This window comes from Dromiciops gliroides, chromosome X (assembly GCF_019393635.1).
Source record: "Dromiciops gliroides isolate mDroGli1 chromosome X, mDroGli1.pri, whole genome shotgun sequence".
Lineage (NCBI taxonomy): Eukaryota > Metazoa > Chordata > Mammalia > Microbiotheria > Microbiotheriidae > Dromiciops > Dromiciops gliroides.
Window position 1 is genome coordinate 48,857,686 of NC_057867.1, and position 20,502 is coordinate 48,878,187.

General features: G+C 44.0%; 1 protein-coding gene and 1 pseudogene across 1 annotated transcript in view; one reads left to right on the forward strand and one right to left on the reverse strand.

The window, feature by feature from the left end:
* The window catches only part of LOC122733495, a 28,980-nt pseudogene extending 18,027 nt beyond the window's left edge, over positions 1–10,953 (forward strand).
* Positions 1–20,502, reverse strand: part of GPC3 (glypican 3) — a 728,389-nt gene that overhangs the window by 155,538 nt on the left and 552,349 nt on the right. The gene's annotated exons all lie outside the window — the stretch shown is intronic.

Below are 20,502 nucleotides of genomic sequence, written 5' to 3' on the forward strand. Positions count from 1 at the left end.
GAGTTGAACTCAAGAAGATGAGTCTTCCTGACTCCAGGTCACGTACTCTATCACTTCACCCATGGTATCATGTGTGAAGAGGGGAACAGTTTGCAGGAATAAAGAGGTGATGGCATTGTCCTAGTCAAACTATATGTGGGGTGGGTGCTGTGTTCAAGTGGGCACCACTGTTTAGAATGGACAAGATGAATTCAAAGACTATCTAAAGGAAGGCAGAGCCTGAGGGGTCATGTCATTTGAGGTTCAGTTGAAAAAAAAAACCTGAAACAGCCTGGAGAAGAGAATCTTCAATGGGGATAGACTCAGCTGCTCTCAAATACAGCCCTTGAAGAACTGTCCTATAGAAGAGGGATAAGCTTTGCTGTTTGGCCTCAGAGGGCAGAACCAGGAGCAATGATTAGAAGTTACAAAGGAGCCCATTTAGGCTTAATGTCAGGAAAAAACTTGCTAACAATTAGGGCCCTCCCAAAGTAGAATGGGCTGACTCAGGAGGTAGTGGGTTCCTTCCTCCTCACTGGAGGTCTTTAGCAAAAGCTGGATGACATCACTTGTTGGGTGTGTTGTAGGCAGGAGTCTTTTTTTGGCATGGGTTGGACTAGACTGCCACTGAAGTCCCTTCCAAGTTTGAGATTCTGTGAATATTAATAATAGCTTCCATTTATATCACGCTTTAAAGTTTGGAAAGTGCACACATTCCAGAGGTTCTCAAGCCAGTAAATGGTGGAGTAGAAAGGGTACTGGCCTGGGAGTTGCAGACTTTCAGAATTAGAGGGACCTCAGTGGTCATCCAGGTCAATCCATAGCCATGCCAGCACACCCAATAGGTGGTCGTCCAGGCTTCCCTTGAAAACCGGGGGTGAAAGGGAGCTCCGGAATTAGGAGGCTTGGCTTTCAGTTAATACTTTGCCACCCACTAGCTCTGTGACCTTGGGTAGTAAAGCTTCCTTCCCTGAGCCTCAAAGGTTTCTCCTCTGTAGATGAGGCACTTAGACTAAATCATCTAGAAGGTCTCTTGTAGCTCTAATGGTCAGCCGTTCTAAAGTGCCATGCCTGTTGGGAAATCACATCACAAGGTTACTCTGTGATTGGAGCGGAGAAATCAGACAGATGGAGACAAGCACTACACAGCTATTTCAGGACTTCTCAGAACCCATGAATGTCTCAGGAAGGAAAACAGAGTAACCCTATGGTCTAGCCACACCGTCCTATTTGCTGTCGGACGTGACCTTCCATCACTCATCTCCATGCCCTTGTACTTACTGACCCCCCCCCAATTCCTAGAATGCTATCCTCACCTCCATCTCTTGGAATCCCTAGTTCCCTTCAAAATAGATAGCTCAATGACCTCTTTCTTTATGGGGCCTTTCCTGGTCCCCCAGCTGGTAGTTCCCTCCATTCCAAGGTTTGTTTGCTTTATATTTGTTTTATATAAACCTATGTATGGTGGCACTGAAGTGGACAGAGTACGTGACCTGGAGTCAGGAAGACTCATCTTCTTAAGTTCAACTCTGGCCTCAGATACTGACTAGCTGTGTGATCCTGGGCAAGTCACTTAACTCTGTTTGCCTCAGTTTCCTCATCTGTAAAATGACATGGAGAAGGAAGTGGCAAACCACTCCAGTATCTTTGCCAAGAAAACCCCAAATGGGGTCACAGAGTCCAACACGACTGAACAACAACAAACCTATGTATGTGTCATACACACACACACACACACACACACACACACACACACACACATATATATTGTCTCCCCCATTAGAATATAAGGTTCTTAACTATATTTCTGTATTTGTATCCCTACAGCCTAGCAGTTTTTGGCAAATAGTAGGTACTCAATAAATGCTTGCTTTATTGGGTGACTTTTATAAACACCTGGCAGTTCACATAAGCCATCCATGCATTCTTTCATAGGATTCTAGTGGTCCAAGACTTGGCCAGTTCTTTTCCACTCATGCCTAAGGAGAACTGCTTCTGTCCTTGGGAATTAGGTATGAGTCACACATATCCACCTTCCCAAACAGAGTGAATGGGCTTATCCGGCCTGTTACTCTATTCAGCATTGTGAGGTGTTACTTCCAAAATTGGAACAAGTGGTTATTCATTGCATAACAGGAGAAAACCAGATTACCTGGGATTTATGATCAGTTAATTCTCTCTCTAAGGCATAAAAATGAATTGCTTGTTCCCCCACCCTCCACCTTCAACTCCCTCCAACCCAGGCTCCTCCCTTCCTACCCCCTGGTGTTTATGAATGGAGTCTATTTGTGCTTTATTTTGGGGCAAGGATAGGCATGGCCAAGGAGAAAACGCCCGCATGGCCCACTGAGACTTGGCTATGAGGCCAAGCTGTGGCCAGCACCTTACATCTCCATCTCTTGCCTTACCCCATCTGCCCATCCAATCCTTGCCCATCTTTCAAGGGCCAATTCTTCATAAGGAGCTGCCTCTGATCACCCGGCTGGTCCCTACTCTGAACCCTGCAGCTCCCTGTTCTCCTCCAGGGGCACTTAGCACAAATTATTTCCTATTATATGAATGGATGGTCATTCTGCATTCATACAATAGCTCTACTGGGACTAGATGAGGTCCTTTTCTATACAAGAAAGTAGAGAAGTGCTCAGTGTTTCTGGGGGAAGTTCAAAGGAAGGAGTGATCATTCTTGGCTATCATAGCAGATAATGTAGCTGTTTGTACATGATAACAAGAATGCTCTGTCATTTCATGCCTGTGTGACTTTGAGTGAGTCATTGTAACTCTTTGTAACTCAGTTTCCTCACATGTAGACTAAGCTCTATGAGAGTAAGGACCAGAAGTGTGCTGGAGTCAGCTCATACTAGCTCATAAGAGCTGACAACTTTTCAGTGTGAGCATTTTACACCTTGGAAATCAGCAAAGGCTTGAAATCAGGCTTTGAGGTTTTGTTGATTGTCTAAACATAAAAAAGAGATGGAGAACTATGAATAATGCAGACTAAACTTATAACCATTTCAAGTCAGTTGTTAAACATTTGCCAGAACAACCGTGGTGAGAACCATATCTTTTTTTTTTTTTTAGTGAGGCAAGTGGGGTTAAGTGACTTGCCCAGGGTCACACAGTTAGTAAGTGTTAAGTGTCTGAGGCTGGATTTGAACTCAGGTACTCCTAAATCCAGGGCTGGTGCTTTATCCACTGTGCCACCTAGCCGCCCCCATATCTTTTTTTTGGGTACCCTACCCCAAGCACAAGGCCCTCAATCAATGTTTACTGAATGAATAAATCCTACCATTGGAACTTTCAAACGTTTTAGAGACATGTTCTCTACTCTTTTTTTTTAAGTGAGGCAATTGAGGTTAAGTGACTTGCCCAGGGTCACACAGCTAGTAAGTGTTAAGTGTCTGAGGCTGGATTTGAACTCAGGTCCTCCTGACTCCAGGGCCGGTGCTCTATCCACTGTGCCACCTAGCCCCCCCCCCCGCCCCCGTTCTCTACTCTTTTAACAAACCATGATGGTGTTCCCTAAGCCTCCAAATCATTTTTCATTACCCACAGGGTCTGTGTTGCCTCTTGAAGCAATTCAGTACAGAGATGGCTCTTAAATGGAAAATGCTAACACAATCAGGGAGGCAGGTAGTTGGGCTGCTGATAGGAAGCTATTAGGAACTGCCCACAGCCACCATTCAAGGCAGAAGCAGCAGTAGTAGTCTCTCTTCCATTCCAATGCTTCCTCCAGAGAAGAGCCAAGGCCACCTGCCTGAAGCTTCTCAATTGGCCTTTAGGTTGTGACTCTAAAGCTTAGGGTGGAGGGCAAGAAAGCCAGGTAAATGTTCTTTGTAGCAAAGCAGTACCTCCCTGGGGGAGTCTGGGGTTCCCTACATGCCTTGAGGAAGTTTTACATGGGAGGCTTTGCAGTGACCTTCCTAAGGGGTTGGCCAACTACACATAAAGATTGGCCACCAGGCTATGATTTGGGATGGGGGGTTGGGTGATGGAGGACCTCACTGCTTCAGGAAATCTGGCTATTAAAGCATAAAGTGAACAGGAGAAAGCTATAGGACAAGATTACATTTTAGAAAATTGTGTAGGAGTTTCCATGATCTCAAGTTGCTCACTGAAACAAAAGCCCCACTACTCTTTAATAGCAATATTTTCTCAGTGATGCTAATAATGGAACACTGTGTCAGGAGAATCAAAATCGCACATGACCCAAGGGCAGGGTCCTTCTCCATTTCCCTTGGCTTTTGTGAGAATACTAATGGAGCAGCTATAGGCTACAGTTATTAATGGGCCAAACGCAATCTGACCTTTGGGACAGAAAAGGGGAAAAAAGACTCTGCAATTGGAGATTTAAATGAACTAATACAGAGTTGAGAAACTTCTGGGGGGGATAGGAATAAGCCCCAGATGTAGAGGTTCTTAACTGAGCTTTCTACCAAGTTTTCTCTAGTTTGGGAGAATAGAAATACTTCAAGCTCTTTTACCTTCTCTTTACATTTTTTCCCCAAAGAAAATTGCCAGTATCCACAGCAGTTCTACCATTATATGTAAACCTTAAAGCACTATCTAACAGTGAGTGATTGTCATTATTATTAACCTTCTATTCTGGATGGGAATTAAATGGCAAGAGCCTGGTGAGACAGGAGAGGCTTTCTCTCTCTCATAAGCCACTGAATGGGGTAGGGTTTGCAGGGAACATGGAATCTACAAACAAATAAAAAGCAATTGAATTAACTTTCTGAAAGCAATAGAAAATGTTCTGTTTACTAGCTTTTTACAAAATGAGAACAGAGAACATAACATTATGTTCAGCAGATCCAACCAATAATTACATTGGCTCTATACATTAGAACCATTTTCTTGATGGGACAATTAGAATGATGGAGGGAGGAAGAGATAGGGACAGGAAGGAGAAAGAAAGATGACAGAGAATGTGGTGCCAAGGCAAAGTACAAAGGAAGGAAGGAAGGGGGGGTGGAAATCAGGGAGATGGGAAGTGACAGAAAAGGACAGAAGGAGGCTCAGTAAATTTGGTGGTGGCTTGGTTAGTTGAGTTCAACTGCTACTTCCCTGGGCATCATAGTAAATTAATCATTATCTATGGAAATATAAACTACTTTGGGGCCAATTTAGGAAACCTCCTTTTTGTAGTAAGAGACAATTTCCTTGCTTTTTGATTTTTTTCCAAACATGCGAGTTTAACCTTTGAAATAAATGTCATTTTCTCATGGAACTTGGAAAGTGTCCCAAGTTCACGAAGGGCTCTTTGACATTCAAAAATTGTCAGGTTGCTGAATCTCCATTATTTGAGTGAAATGAGGGCTGCTTGCTTGGAGAGTGCTTAGAGGAGACACGTGGAGCCAGATTTTATTTATTTCATGGTTTCCAAGTCAAATTAAGTTTTTGATCTATGTGGGCACTGGTTTGATTAATTATAGTGGGAAAAATACCTTACCATCACCACCAATCTCAGTTAAAAAAGAAAAGCCTTCGGAAAGAAATGGGTTAACCAGTTAGTCAGACGTCTTTAAACGCTCTTATTAAACCTCCAGAGACTAAAATCTGAAAGCTACTGACCCTGGCAGTCCAGTAGGAATAAAAGACCCTGAGGGTATGACAGGATCAGGGCTCCGTTGAGTATTTGCCAAAGGCCTGAGAAAAATGATTATCTGACTTTAGCTCCTTTAATTCCCATTCTCCCCACCATCAAAACTTCCTGGTGTCTTCACCCATTCTTTCCTTCTTTCCTGTCTCAGATGAGACACTGCTTCTCAAGGATGATACCTCTTCCTATTTCTTTGATTCTGTCCCCTTCTGCCTCCTCTAGTAACTTTCTCTACCAATCATCTTTTTTTCCTCTCTTCACCTTCCTCTCTCTCCTTCCCCCTTCTTCTCCTTCTCTTCCTCTTCCTCCCTCCCTCCCTCTATTTCTCTCTCTCTCCCCCTCCTTCCTATCTGCTTCCACAGATTCATGCTTAGGTGGCCCTAATCCAAAACCAGATGAAAATGAACCCCCAAAGAACACCATATCTTTTTCTTGGCACTCCATGCCAGTAGAACATAAGCTTCCTGAGGGCACAGGTGATCTCACTTGTGTCTTAGGACCTCCAGTGACTAGCACATATTGGGCACTTAATAAGTGCCCAATTGCATGCTTTCTCCCATGTCTCTTTCTCGTACCTACAAAACTTCTAGACATGGCACAGTCTACACTACATGACTCCATTTCTTTTTATCTACTCACTCCTCTGCCCCCATTAATTCAGCTTTTATCTAGACTACCCTAGAGAAATAGCCTTATCCATGATTATTAGTGTTATCTACTTTTCCAAATCAAGTCTCAGTTGTCATCCTCCTTGAACTTTTTGTTGAAGATGACACTATTTATGACCTTCTCTCCCCCCCCCCCTTTTTCTTTTTTTTCCAGGGCAATGAGGGTTAAGTGACTTGGACGGGGTTACACAGCTAGTAAGTGTCAAGGGTCTGAGGCCAGATTTGAACTCAGGTCCTCCTGAATTCAGGGCCAGTGCTTTATCCACTGTGCCACCTAGCTGCCCCCGAGATAGAGTTTTGATACCTAAACCAGGGAGAGCAAAAACAGAGAAAGAAAACTATAGACTGATTTCCTTAAAGCTAGGGACCATATGAAGATAATTACAAAACACTTTTCATAGAAATAAGTCAGATCTAAACAAATGGAGAAATATTAATTGGTCATGGGCAGGCTGAACCAATATAATGAAAATGACAATTCTACCTAAGTTAATTTACTTATTCAGTGTCATTCATTGCAATCTACTAAAGAATTATGTTGTAGAAAATTTGTAACAAGTTTCTCTGGTAAAAGGTTTCATTTCTCAAATATATAGGGATCTGAGGCAAATTTATAAAAATGAAAGTCAGAGGCAGCTAGGTGGCGCAGTGGATAAAGCACTGGCCTTGGATTCAGGAGGACCTGAGTTCAAATCCAGCCTCAGACACTTGACACTTACTAGCTGTGTGACCCTGAGCAAGTCACTTAACCCTCATTGCCCGGCAAAAAAAAAAATGAAAGCCATTTCCCAGTTGATAAATGGCCAAAGGATATGAATAGATAGTTTTCAGAAGAAAAAATCAAATAGTCACATGACAAATGCTCTAAATCGCTACTGATTAGAGAAATGCAAATTAAAAACTCTGAGATACCACCTCACACCTATCAGAGTGGCTAAAGTGAAGCAGAAAAGGAAAATGAGAAATGTTGGGGGGATGTAGAAAAATTGGGACACTAATTCATTGTTGGTGGAATTGTGAACTGGTCTAATTATTCTGGAGAAAAATTTGAAACTACTCTCAAAGGGCTATAAAATTGTGCCTATCCTTTGGACCCAGAAATACCAAAGAAATCAAAGAAAAGGAAAAAGGACCTATTTTTTTTTTAAGCGAGGCAATTGGGGTTAAGTGACTTGCCCAGGGTCACACAGCTAGTAAGTGTTAAGTGTCTGAGGCCGGATTTGAACTCAGGTACTCCTGACTCCAGGGCCAGTGCTCTATCCACTGCGCCATCTAGCTGCCCCAAAAGGACCTATTTTTACCAAAATATTTCTAGAAGTTCTTTTTGTGGTGACAAAGAATTGGCAATTAAAGGGATACCCCCCAATTGGGGAATGACTGAACAAGTTGTGATGGAATACTATTGTGCTATAAGAAATGATGAGCAGCGTGCTTTCAGAAAATCCTGGCAAGACTTAAATTAACTCATGCAAAGTGAAGTGAGCAGAACCAGGAGAACACTGTATACAATAACAGCAGTATCATAAGGATGATCAACTGTGAAAGACGGCTATTCTGTCTGATCAAGACAATGATCCAAGACAATTCCAAAGTACTCATGGTGAAAATGTTATCCTTCTCCAGAGAGAGAACTAATGAACTCTGAATGCAGATTGAAGCATACTTTACTTTTTCTTTACTTCTATTATTTTATTTTGTTTGTGTTTTCTTTTTCAATATGGCTAATAAAGAAATATGTTTTGCATGATGTCACATGTATAATCAAAATCAAAATGCTTGCCTTCTCATGGAGAGAAAAGGGGTGGGATGGGGAGAATTTGGAACTCAAAATTTTAAAAAATGATTGTTTTTAACAATTTTTATATGTAATTGGGACATATTTAATGAAATAAAAATAATTTTTAAAATAAAGGAGTATTGGTCAGGCATCCAGCAGAATAAATGAGTGGCAGCTATAATCTAGTGGCAAGAACAACGAACATATTTGGGCTTGGGATCCAAACCTGACTTGGCTACCTAGGCCACCAATGTGGCTAAGTTATAAGCTCTCTCTGGGGGCTTACTTTTTCCCATGCAAAAGGAAGAGGTTGCCTTAGATATTCTCTAAGGTCAGTTCCACTTTCAAATCCTATGATCTCATGAAGTAAATGTCATCATGTGGACCTGCAAAGAAGATGGGTCTATTTGGGGGCAGAGGATATGACTAAGGACACTCTGAGGGATCATGACTTGAGCCAGACTTGTTCTAGCAGTTCTGATATGTTCTCTCTAGGCCAGGATTATCTTCAGTTTTGTGAATATAACCTTCTATGGAGAGGGAACAGGGGAGAAGGGAGAGTCTATAGTGGGTGGGGAGAAGAATGCTGAATGTGTGGGACACAAAGAGAGAAGACAGACTGGTAGAGAAGACAGGGTCATTTGGAGAGGGGAGGGGATGTCCCCTCTCTACTTGTCCCTGCTCTCTCCCCATTTGCCCATCCATTTCCCTTCCCGCGAATCCCTCCCTCTCCATCTGTCCTAGCCCCACACAAAGCCCACTCTTCCCCACCCCCCAAGCTGGCTGTAGAAGAGAGGCCTCCAGTTCCCACTAGGTGAGCATTATAGCATGATCACCAAATGACCCTGAGCCAGTGTCTCTGGACCTCATTTTCATCCTCTATATCAAATCAGGGGGTTGGACTAGAGCAGGAGTTCCTAACCTGGGGTCTAGGAACTTACAAAAATATGTTGATAACTCTATTTCAACCCAATTACTTTCCTTGGTAGTCTTACGCATTTTATTTTATGCATTTAAAAAGTTGTCCTGAGAAGGGATAATTTTCCAGGCAGTTTTACAGACTGCCAAGAGAGTCCAGAACAACAGGAACATAACCCGATTAAGAACCCTGAATTAGAGGATCTCTAAGAGCATATAGAGGAACAGGATTAATTACAGCCTGGGGCATTCTTTGGGCTTTTATTGGTGGCTTGCCTCATAAACCTATGCTGTTCTGTCCTAAAAGGGCATCAACCTGCCAGGGTGAGACACCTTTCTCCCACCTTCACCTAAGTGGAGGGGAGCAGAGGGTAAGGGAAGAGCAGCTTAGCAACAGTGAGACAGGCTGAGGCGCCTAGGAGAGATAATGTAGTGGCCTGTGGAGAGTGAAGAATGACGCCCCACAGAGAGAAGTGGGATGACATCACCAGAGGACAGAGGCAGCTCTTCAGTGTCAGGCATAAATTACCCCGGCCACATATGGGCCCCAAGATTAGACCCTTCATGCATGATTCCTGGCCAGCCATGTTCCTTGCCTGCATGTACACTTGTCATACATGTTTTTGGTGGATGTTCCCTTCCATTGGTATCCCCTGCTGGTACGTTCACCAATAGGAGCATGTGCCCCAAATATACATGAGAGGATCTCTTTTGTCCCTTTGCTTGCTGTACCGTTTGAGTAAATGTCCCTATTTTGAAATGGCCTTTGGCTGTCTGGTAAAACAAAGCACGCCAGTTGGGGCTCAGAAGCTATGGTTCTGAGTGGGTACCCTGAATCTGAGGCAGGTTTTTTCCCTTGGATACTCATATGTGTTTGGGGGTAAGGAGGAAACTACATCTAGGGAGCTTGAAGTTCTCCACCGCTCACTAGTCACCTGTAAAGAGAATCTTTCTCCCTCTTTCTCTCTAGGTGTAGGCTGTCCCCAAAGTTTCAGTGCAGTTTTAGCTCTAGTAGCTTAAAACCACACTGAGACTTTGGGACACCTTGCTTATGCATATACATACACCATAATCTCTTGTCTCCCCAGTATTTTCATAGGCTCATAGCACTTTAGAGGTGGAAAATAGTTTAGAGATCAATTCTAGTTCAACCGCACTCATTTAGAGGGGGAACAGGATGAGACAGTGATGGCAAGGGCCGGATTCAAATTCAGCTCCTCTAACCTCAAGCCACGGCCCTGCATTGCCGTTCCTTGGTTTTTCCACAAGTGGGGCAGAAAATCAGCAGTGAACGGGTCCGACTTTAAACCAGGATGAACACAAACACCTAATATCCTTTTTAGACCCTCTGCTCTGGTCTACATCAGCATTTGCCTTTCTTTCTTTCTTTCTTTCTTTCTTTCTTTCTTTCTTTCTTTCTTTCTTTCTTTCCTTCTTTTTTTAGTGAGGCAATTGGGATTAAGTGCTTGCCCAGGGTCACACAGCTAGTAAGTGTTAAGTGTCTGAGGCTGGATTTGAACTCAGGTCCTCCTGAATCCAGGGCCGGTGCTCTATCCACTGCGCCACCTAGCTGCCCCTTACATCAGCATTTGATAGCTGTGAGGGCAGTCTCCTAACTGGGGAAGCAGGAAAGTCCTTCATCTAGGCCTTTCACTCAAATAAGGCTCTCTACGTAGAGAAGCAAGCTGCTCCAAGCGAAATCTCCAAATGTGGCAAAATACTGAGGAGCCCCTCCTACCACCTGTCATCCCCACTCCTGTCGCTGACACTGTCCCCAAACATAGCAGGCTCTCCAGTATAAAGAGGACACAGCCTTGCGCTGTCTGGATGAATTTGAGAATGCCACATACTGGTGGTACTCAACATTCAACAGCCAAGGAGCCACTTGTAATTGGACTCACGATGACAGGAAAGTGTGTGGCAAGTTGACATTCATCAGTAAACCCAACCAAAACCTCGATTTGGAGCAGGAGGATTTAAATGTCATGTTGACCATCCATGGCTTCTAGGCCAGTTGGGCTGGAACATAAAAAGTGTGTGAAAAGGGGGAGTAAGAAACGAGGCTGCAAAAGTAGCTGGGAGCCAGGCTGTAGAGGACTACAAATGCCCGTGGAAGAAATTCATATTTTAAGGTTTTTGAGGAGGGGGATGATGTTGTCACATCTGTGCCTCGAGAAAATTATTTTGACAGCTGGGGGGGTGGGGTGGAGGTTGGAGAAAAGAGAGACTTGAAGCAGGAAGACCAAATGGGAGATTCCAAGAGTCCAGGGTAGAGGTGGGGGTGGGGAGGGAACCTAGGGAGGGAGCTGGATAAGTTGAAAGAAAGAAATGGAAGGGAGAAATGTTGTAGAGGTAAAAATCCAGAAATCATGACAACCAGTTAGGGGAGGTAAGGAAAAGAGAAGAGTCGAGAATAATTCCAGGGTTGCAATCTGGGCAACGGAAATGGTAGCAACTTCAAGGAACAAGGACTGTGCTCTTTCCCACCGGCCTACCCCCTGGCCAGTAATGCATTTGGTTGCGGGTACCACATTCTGCAAAAGCCTCTCTTGACAAGCTGAAAAACAGCACAAGAAAGCTAGGAGGATGCTGGGAGGGGTGGAAAATGCACCAGATGAAGAACTGTGGAAGGAACAGAGAATTCTTAAACTAGGGAAGACTGGGGTGGGGAGGGGGGAGGGGGGGAATGGTAGCTGTCTTCAAATATTGAAAGGGCTCTCATGCGGAAGAGGGATTAACTTTGTTCTGCTTGGCCCCAAAGGGCAGTAGTAGGAACACTGGGAGGAAGTTACAAAGACACAAATTTAAATTTGATATGAGAAAGAATTTTCCAACAATGAGGGACATTTAGGTGTCTCAAAGCAAAATAGACTGCCTCTGAAGTGGTGGGCTCCCCCTCCCTGGAGGTGTTCAAGCCAAGGCTGGATGACTATTGGGCATTTTGTTCAGGATCCCGGCTCAGGCATGGGTTGGACCAGGGGGTCCTAGGGGTCCTTTCAGATCTGAGTTTCGGGGATTCTGTAACTTTTTATACCTGTAGCATTAGGAATCATCCCCCCCCATAATGATGTTATAATTAACACTCAACTGATTTGCTATATAATAGCTAAAAAAAGGAATTGTACCTTCAGAAGAAATCCACCCCTGGGTAACTGTCCTGAGATGATAATAACAAAAGCTCCCATTAATAGACCCCTTTCAAGGTTTACTTTCCTGACAATCACCATACAAAGTAGGTAGTGCAAGTGTCTCTATCCCTATCTTACATATGGTGAAATTTAGGCTTAAAGAAATTAAGTGGCCTGCTTAGAGGCACACAATTCACAAGCAACAAAGCATGAATTCAAACCCTAGTCTCTACTCCAAGTCTCGAAGGAAGTCTTTATATTCTACCCGGCCATCTCGCCACACCATATTGCATCTACAAGCCAAGGGAAATCCTTATTGTATACTTCAGTGGGCCACTCCATTGCATTGTAGAGATCTTTGAACTCTCAGCTACCTTTGAGAACTGATACGAAGCAAAAACAAACGGCTTCTAGGCTTGGGCTAATCTTTTGTATTAGCTCATTAATGAGTCTGGATTCCTTCCCAATTTTTCATGGTGTCCTGGGCAAGGACAAAGGCTCGGACGATGGGGGGCAGTGATCCCTTTGCCTGACAACAAGCAGTGGCTGGTCCTACTCAGTGGTGAACAAATTCCTTCGGCCTTTGATGGTGCGACCAATGGAATGCTACAGCCCATAGCAGGTCCTTTAGATGGGGCTTTGGGAATTCTGGCCGACACTGTGTCCTTGGTGTCTGTAACATCACCCCAACAGCTGAGAGTGATAATGTCAAACTGGAGCTTAGGACTTAGGACCCCCTCACTGGTGGAATTTTTCCTGCTTGGTCGGTATATTAAACACACACACACACACACACACACACACACACACACAGGCATATAACATGTGGCTCAAGCTCATTCTAAATGCCTCATGGAAGACACCTGCCAATAAGAACACCATATCACGGCCTTTAAATATAGGAAATCCTCGCCACCCTCCATTGGAAAGCCAAATAAAAGAGGCAGATAAATGAACTTGCCCACAACTCTACAGCTTTGAAGTCTTCCTCCTGGAGCCCATCTTTCCATCAAAGGTGGGGGGGATGGGGAGGTTGGGTTAAAGATGAAAACTGACCTCCTGGATTATGTGGTAAGGCCTCCTGGGCTGCACAGCCAGGGCGGCCAGCATATTTTTAGAGCTTGCATCTAAGTGCAGGGTGCAAGCTGAGAGAGGCTGAGGGAGCCCATTTTAAATATATTCCTTTGTATTTTCTCCTTGACCACCTTCATTTTCTATCCAGCCACAAAAGCAGGCAAAAGCATTCAGCAAAGCCACAGCTAGGAATTCCAACACCTGTGGCCAGGGCCACTGCGGACATGCCAACTCTTGTGTGTGGTTGAAGAAAACTAGAAATAGAGGTCACGGGGGACAGAGACACTGAGCGACAGGAGTGGGGGTAGAGTTAGGGAGGTGGGAGCCTGGGCTGGAGGCCATGGCTTCTGGACAAGATGAAGTGAACTTTAATGGGCAGGTGGTAGCCCAGAGACAGGGGCAGAAGAAAGTGCTAAAAGTGGCAATGAGGAACAAGGAGACGCCAAGGCCTGGCCTCCCTCGGAGAATCAGGGAGTATGAGTGGAAGCAACCTTGGAGAGGGTGCCAAAAGATGTTGGCGTCTTTGGAGAAGCACCTGCAGATGAAAAGAATGTGAGAAGAAGACACCTAGGATAATGAATGATGTCCAGCTGGATGGATGGATGCTAATGATGATGGTGGTGGTAATAGCAGCATCTGACATAGGATCACAGAATCCTAAAGCTAAAGCTGAGAGACCTCATTTTACAGATAAGGAAACTGAGATCTAAGAGGTAAAGCAATCTATGTGAGGTCACACAGGTAGTAGACATCAAAGATGGGATTACTTTCAGGTTTGCCAAGCACTCTATATACGCTTTCTTACTTGGAGTCTCCAAACAGCCCTCCGAGGGAGGTGTTATAGATTTTATCATTCACATTTCACTGGGATTAATCTATGAGACCCTGGACAAGTTGCTTCTTCTGTCTGAGCCCTAATTTCCTCATCTATAAAATGATCAGGTTGTGCTGAATGACCTCTAAGGTCCCTTCTAGGTCCAAATGTATGAGGAGTCGTGAGGTAGAGATGGGGGATGTGTGCCTCTAGGTTATAAGGAGGAAACTGAGGTCACATGGCTAGTACATGTCAGAGGCTGACTCTCAGGATGGAGAGCTTGTTAATAATAGAGATATGAGAAGACACCTCCTCCCATTCCTCTGTAGAGGTGGGAGGTCCATGGGTATGGAACCCTGCATATATTTTCAGATTCAGATCAACCAATATTTGACATGTTGGTTTTGCTGATTCTTTTTCTCATTTTCCTCTTTTTGTTTTTCTTATTTCTCCCCCTTCAAAAAATGCCTTGTTACATGGTATGGCTATCTGAGAGGGGGATGGAGAGAGCAATGGGAAAATTTAGGTAATATTAAAAAAAGCTATCAATACAATTTCTTGGGGGCAGCTAGGTGGGGCTGCAGTGGATAAAGCACCAGCCCTAGTTTCAGGAGGACCCGAGTTCAAATCCTGCCTCAGACACTTGACACTAGTTGTGTGACCCTGGGCAAGTCACTTAACTCTCATTGCCCCACCCCCACCCCTCAAAAATAAACTTAAAAATTTATTTTTAAACACAAAAACAGGGGGCAGCTGGGTGGTGCAGTGGATAAAGCATCGGCCCTGGATTCAGGAGGACCTGAGTTCAAATCCGACCTAAGACACTTGACACTTGCTAGCTGTGTGACCCTGGGCAAGTCACTTAACCCCCATTGCTCCGCAAAAAAAACAAAACAAAAAAATAATAACAGAAGAGAGATCTAGAGAAAAGTACAAAGAGAGGACAGAGGAAAGGGGCTGAAGAGGGGTAGGATTGAATTTACTATCAGGTTGGGTGGGGGACTAGTGGCTACCTTTACTGCTGATTTCTACCCCATCCATCCCCTTGCTGATCCTGTACTGATCCCAGAAAATCTGTGTGGCAAATTAGCTTGATGGGAAGGTGGTGTCCAGAAGAGGGATGGAATGATCACGGGCCGGGTGCAGGGCTTTTACTCTCCTGGAGGAGATAGGAAGTGCTTTTTTTCCCCCTAGGACAAAAGCCCAATTGCCCCCATGCTAATCCCCTTCCTTCTTCCAGTCATTCAGCAATCTAAATGAGGGCCAGCCAAGTCAAAATTCCTCCAGACTCCCGAAGGTCCAGATTCTAAGACTGCGGAAGAATCTTTTCCATTGCTTATTCAGTAATCCGAATTGAAACTTGTTTTCTCTCCAATTTAAACATTGCTAAACTGAGGCAAAGAGAACCAAGTTACTGAAAGGTCACTGGGAAGCTCAACAGCCGCTCAAGAGACACTGTTGAAAGACAAGAGCTTTCCCCGTCAAGCCTCACATAGCATTTTGCTATGTGATCTCTCTTTATAATTAGGCAGCATGGTAAGAGTGAGAAATAGCACTGGATCTGGGGTCAAAAAGATCTGGTTTGAATTTATCTTATTACTTGTGTGAGCATAGGCAAGCTGCTTCTTCTGTGTGAACCCTAATTCCCTCATATATAAAATAAGGGCAATGGGCTGGATGCCCTCCTAACTCTAAAGGTATGTGCGGTAGTGAGGTGGAGGAGGTGGGGTCATAAATACAAAGTCTTTAGCTTGGCACGGAAAGCACTTCATAATCTGGCTCCAGCCTCTACTTTCTGGTTCTCTTAGCTCCAGCCAAATTGGCCTACTAGATGTTTCCCGAGCTTGTCATTCATCTCCCCTCTCTATTTGTACAGGCTGTTCCCCAAGTCTGGAATGCACTCCCTCCTTACCTCCATATCTCAGAATTTCCAGCTTCCCTCAAGGCTTAGTTCATGTGCCACTTCCTGATCCAAATGGTTGTTTGTAATCTCTCCCTCCTTCTATGATTCTGTGTTTATGAAGTCCAGGTTTGCTAAGACTCAGGAAGACCTGAGTTATCCAGATTTTGGGGGTTCTTTGGGTGCAGGTGGTAAGGGGGTGAAGTAGGAAGAGAGAGAGCCACAAAACCCTGTGCATGTCCCAAAGACAGGGGGCAAGAGTAGGGGCACAAAGTCTCATTGCCTGAGAGTAAGAAAGAGCAAAGGCAGGAAGACCAGGAGCTGATACAAGATGCTTCAATGGACAATGAGTGGACTGAAAAAAGGCAAAGGAAACAAGAGTGGCTGATCTCAGCAAAGAGGCATGAGGCCAGTTGGGTTAACTGGCAGCTCCAGTGTGTCCAGTCCACAGCTTCCTTCTCCCCGGCTTCCACCAGAGCATTGCGTTGGGGGAAGTTCCTTGTCATTAAACCTCTCCCAGTGGGGAAATAGAGTTAGGGGAGAGAAGGGAAAGAAATCAACCCAAGTGAAGTGTTATTGTTGCCTGTTATTATTCATTGTTTTAATATCTATTGAATTCTCTATATTATTTGACACTGCTAATAAATTACATGGCCTTTTAAAGGAATTGTCAAGTCCTATGAGTTCAGGTGGCTGAGACTGAGGGAAGTCAATGGGAAAACTAGGTGCTCTCTAATTAGAGAGTTATAATCTTTGGTAATTTCCAAGTAGATTCCAAAACATACTGGTTAGACTGCCTTTGAACCTGGGGGAAAATAGTGATCAAAGGGAAGAACCCAGTGATGGTGTGGTTGTCCATGTATGTAGCTTTTAGCATAACTTGTAGCCTAACACCTCACATCCCATCCTGTATTAATACCCACTCCTACCCTCCATTATATATAATTATGTAGTATAATACCAGTAGAATATAAAATTTGGGGGTTTTATTTTTCTTCACATCTCCAACACCCAGCACTATGTCTGATACAAGCTTACTGTGCTTGCTGCCCTGGATTGGGCGTGCAGATTGTTCTTCACTGAATGTAATGCATAGACCCTTATCTAACTCTCATTTCACAAAGGAAGAAACTGAGGCCTTTGGCAAGAGAGAAAACTTTCCCCATAGAGAGAGGCCACGTGGTTTTCTTATTTCATAAAAATATTAACGAACAACAGAAAAGTACATTATTTAGGCCTAAGATTTCATTGCTTCTTCCCTGTTGGCTTCCCCCACCCTCCCCTGTTGGACTTTAAATACCTTTCCCAAACCTTGGCATATTATGCAAGGATAATGAAAAGCCACTAAACTTTAGAGACAGAAAGTTCAGTCTTAATTAGTTAGGTAATGTTGAACTTGGATCATTCTTGAACATGTGAGTTAAAACCATCCCTGGAATGAACCTCTGGCATGACACAAAACACTCCCCAGGTCTTGTTTACGTGTGTCCTCACAATAAATGGGAAGAGTCGTAAACTCAGGATGCCTATCACCAGGGCAACCAATTACCTAGTCTAGGGGTTGCTAGTAAAGAAAATGCTAAGTCTTACTGGAAATTTATAAAGGAAAAAGCACTTTTTCATCATACTAAGAGTTCCTATGGCTACAGGGCTTCAAGGTTTATAAAGCACTTTCCTCATGAGGACCCTGGAACACCGGTAGTGCAGGGATCACCAGCATCATTTTTCAGATGAGAAAACTGAGGCCCAGAGAGGAGAATAGATTTGCCTAAGGACCCATGGATAGAAAATGATGGAAATAAGACTCAAAGTCTAGTTTTCTAATGCCAGAATCAAAGGAGTTTCCCCTATTATTATTCCATATAGTATCTTTCTATTCTTCTTCCATACCTCACAGCATAGTGCAGTGAAAAAAAATCCTGAATTTTGGAGGCAAAGGACCTGGATTTGAATCCTGATTCTGCCACTTTCTAACTGTGTGACCTTGGGCAAGGCACTCAGCCTCTTAAGAGGGGCCTCGATTTCTTCATCTGTAAGAAGAGGTGGGGGGGGCAGCTAGGTGGCACAGTGGATAGAGCACTGGCCCTGGATTCAGGAGGACCTGAGTTCAAATCCGGCCTCATACACTTGACACTTACTAGCTGTGTGACAAGTCACTTAACCCCAATTGCCTCACCAAAAAAAAAAGAAGAGAGGGGAGGGGTAGGACTAGACAGCCTTTAAGGTCCCTTGTACCTCAAAATCTATCTAGGTTTAGACTTTTCTGACTCCGAAGTCAGAAAAGATAACATGTGTATTCTGTTTCTGTTTGGAGCTAAAATACATGTGTGTACATGCACACATGTTCAGCAGTATACAAGAGCCTCCAGGAGGACAGTTCACTTTTCAGTACCAGCCTTAGACTTTGGGGAACTAGAGATTGTTTTCTTGTAGTAAAAAGAATTATTCGACATATTCCAAAACATGTTTATCATTTTTTTTTAAAAAGGTCTTCTGTTATTTTCCTTAAAAGCCTTAAAATATCATTACCACGTCTGGTGAATTTAGGGAACATGTGTTTTTAATATCATAATTACTACATGCCACTTAATAACACGGCACCAAAAAGAATTCCCAAGAACTGGTTTATTCGATTTCTTGCTGTTGGAATGGTAGGCTACGCTGAGAACATATAAGATTGCAGGTAGTTAACTTTGGCTGTTGACTTTACTTCTCATACGATATTGTTGTTGTTTTGGTTGTTCAGTCATTTTCAGTCATGTCTGACTCTTCGTGACCCCATTTGGGGTTTTCTTGGAAGAGATACTGAGGTACTTTGTCATTTCCTTCTCCAGCTCATTTTATAGATGAGGAAATTTAGGTAAATAGGGTGAAGTGACTTACCTAGGGTCACACAGCTAGTCGGTATCTGAGGCCAAATTTGAATTCAGGTCTTCCCCACTTCAGGCCCTGCACTCTATCCACTGCAGCACCACCTAGATGCCCTTATAGATTACAACAATTTACTGTGTGACCTTAGGCAAGTCTCTTCTCCTTTCTAGGCTTCAGTTTCTGCCTTCTGTAAAAAGAGGGAGTTTGACCAGCTACTCTCTGAGGTCCTTGCCACTTCTGTCTATGAGTTGTGGCACATTTTTTAAACATGGAAGGTGAATCCACAGTGCACCATAGCAGAAGTGCCTTCATGGCATTGTCAGATTTCACTAGTGCTCTGGGAGGTAGAACATACGAGGATTATGAGCCCCATTTGATGAAGGAGGAAATGCTGACTGGGAGGAGGGGATGGGACTTGGCCAAGGTCAGCTACTGGGACTCCAAGCTCAGAGCTTTTCCCCACTAATGCCACTTGACCTCCGGATAGAGATAGCTTTGAATGGGGATCATTTCCTTCTCATTAACAGTATTTCCAGTGTCTCTATCAGAGTTAACCCTGAAGACAGAGACAAGCCGTCCTAAGGGAACACCATCACACTTGAGGCTTACCATTGACAAAGTCGGTTTCTAAAGTGTCTATAAAATCCATTGGTTCTTGGCTGATCTCAGCTTCAATGCCACTCACCTCCCAGGCAAACTCAAGAGGAGATTTTAAAAATTCAAACAGATTTACTTACTCTCACAAATCCTTACTCTGTGCTGTGCTCTGTGTGTGTGTATGTTTGTGTGTATTGTGCCACTGACATGATGGGAAATCTGGTCACTGCTAATGCTGTTTGAGAAATGTTGTAACAGCATTTTAATTCAGTTCAACAAATATTTTTCATTAAGCACATATTATGAGTTAGGCCCTGTGTTTGGCTGGGGGTACAAAGACAAAAAAATGAAACTGTCCACGTACCCAAGGAGCTTGAAATCTTCAGTATCAGAGGATTTTAGATTTAGAGATGGGAGCTCAGAGGGCATCTAGTCCAAAGCTTCTTTTTTTTCTTTTTTTCTTTTTTAAGTGAGGCAATTGGGGTTAAGTGACTTGCCCAGGGTCACACAGCTAGTAAGTGTCAAGTGTCTGAGGCCGGATTTGAATTCAGGTACTCCTGACTCCAGGGCCGGTGCTCTATCCACTGCGCCATCTAGCTGCCCCTAGTCCAAAGCTTCTTAAAGTCTGGGTTGCAACCCCATATGGTGTCATTTAACTGAATGTGGGGGTCACAAAAATTCGGCAATGGTAAAGATTATGTAGACTTATTTTATATACCTATATACCTGGGGTTGCATAAAAATTTCTCGAGCAAAAAGTGGTCATGAGTGGAAAAAGTTTAAGAAGCCCTGATCTAGTCCATCCAATCAGCCCATTGAAGCCAGAGAAGTGAAAGTGACATGCCCTAGGTCATGGGTGGGCTTCAAATGTGGTTCCAGATCCAGTTCTCTCACCACTGTACTGTGCTGCCATGTATCCAGAGACGTTTACTACAGGGACAAAGGAAAGGAATGCCAGGTGGGCTAAGAAAATCAGAAAGAGAGCACTTTGGGTGTCTGGGCCAGCCCTGGAGGCAGGGGGTAGGGAATGGGGTGAGGGGGTGAGAGGGTGTGGGTGGTGGTGATCAGGAAGGTATCATGGAGGAGGTAGCGGCCGAGCTGACCTTTGAAGGAAGAGAAGGCTTTTTCCAGGTAGAGATGAGAAGGCAGCTTGTGAGTTGGGGGGTGGGGATAA